At 42.5% G+C, this 1,767-nt stretch overlaps 1 pseudogene across 1 annotated transcript; it reads right to left on the bottom strand.

Moving 5' to 3' along the window:
- Window positions 1-570: 570 nt before the first annotated feature.
- Window positions 571-1,531, bottom strand: LOC311630309 (large ribosomal subunit protein eL6-like; annotated as a pseudogene). Its single transcript has one exon. The product of its transcript is annotated as a large ribosomal subunit protein eL6-like (transcript).
- Between the last annotated feature and the right edge of the window lie 236 nt (window positions 1,532-1,767).

Raw genomic sequence — 1,767 nt, forward strand, 5'->3', positions numbered from 1 at the left:
CCTATGGGCATTTAGGCTGTTTCCAAATCTTAGCTAGTATAAATTGTGCTGCTATGAACATAGGGGTGCATATATCCTTTCTGATTGGTGTTTCTGTTTTCTTGGGATATATTCCTAGAAGTGGGATTACTGGGTCAAATAGCAGTTCCATTTTTAACTTTTTGTGGAAACTCCATACTATTCTTCACAGTGGCAGCACCAGTCTGCATTCCCACCAGCAGTGAAGGAGGGTTCCTTTTTCTCCGCATCCTCGCCAGCATTTGTCATTTGTTAATGATAGCCATTCTGACAGGTGTGAGGCGGTACTTCATTGTTGTTTTGATTTGCATCTCTCAGATGATTAGTGACTTTGAGCATGTTTTCATATATCTCTTGGATTTCTGAATGTCCTCTTTTAAAAAGTGTTTATTTATATCCTTTGCCCATTTTTTGATTGGATTGTTTATCTTCATTTTGTTAATTTGTATGAGTTCCCTGTAAGTGTTGGCGATTAAATAGTTATCGTTCTCCCATACAGTGGGCTTTCTTGTTGTTTTGTTGCTGGTTTTTCTAATTGTGCAGAAGCTTTTTTTTTTTTTTTTTTTTTTTTTTTTTAAACGTATCAGTTATTTAATCGGGTTCTTATAAGAAATTCAGAACACCGGTTTGTGAGGATAAAGCCCATTGGTGAGAGCAAATGTAGAGTGGAGGTAGCCATGGAGCTGAGGGACAGTTTTGATTTTTGGCAGAATTTGAGAGTCCACAACTTTCTGGTCAACCTCGAGCTGTTCTATAATCTCGTATTTCTCCATCTCTGTGTCAAAGATCTCACCCTCCTGGTGTTTGGGCTTGCGCAGCTTCTTCTTCTTGAAGTAAGCATCAGTGAGATGTTTGGGGATTTTCACACCACTGATATCAACTTTGGTGGAGGTGGCGATGACAAATTTCTGGTGTGTTCTACGAAGAGGAACTCGATTGAGGGCCAGAGGTCCAGTCACAAGTAGCAAGCCACTGCTCAGCTGCTTCAGGAAAACCACCCTCTTGCCTCTGTTGCGCCCTGGGGGGATGATCAGCACGGTCCCAGGAGTGATGCTGGCCCACAGTTTCCTCACATGCTGGCTGAAGGGCTTCTTGCCATGGCTCAACAGCTTTCAAGGCACATCTTCAGTAGGATAATATCTAGGCATTTTGAGGAGTTTAACCACTCGGGTACCACCATTCTTGTCGCCACCAACTGGTTTTGTGACAGTAGCAAGGACTTTCTCCTTTTTCTTTTCGATCCTGGATTTAGGGGCGGAATACTTCCTCTTGTACATGGCCTTTCGAGAATACATAGCCGACCAGGAATATCTGCCGATTCCTCTGACGAGGACGGGGTTTCGGCTGCAGGGCGGCTTCCCCTTCTTAGGGGCCTTAACCTTGCCGCCGGCATCAGCCTTCTTCTTGGCTTCAGGTTTCTTCTCCTTAGTGACTGGCTTCTTCTCCTTAGTATCAGGCTTCTTCTCTTTAGTATCCAGCTTCTCTGTTTTCTTTCCACCCGCCATCTTGCAAGATGGGACCTGTGCAGAAGCTTTTTATTTCTATGTAGTCTCATTTGTTTATTTTCTCCTTAGTCTTTCTTGCCCTAGGATCTGTGTCTGTAAAGATATTGCTATGACAAACCTAAAGCAATTTTGCTGCTTATGGAGTCTTATAAGATTTTTATGGTTTCCCATCTTATATTCAAGTCCTTTAGCTATTTTGAGTTTGTTTTTGTATATGGTGTAAGTTGGTGATCTAGTTTCTTCC

This window comes from Pipistrellus hanaki (genome assembly GCF_964339955.1).
Source record: "Pipistrellus hanaki genome assembly, chromosome: 11".
Classification (NCBI taxonomy): Eukaryota; Metazoa; Chordata; class Mammalia; order Chiroptera; family Vespertilionidae; genus Pipistrellus; species Pipistrellus hanaki.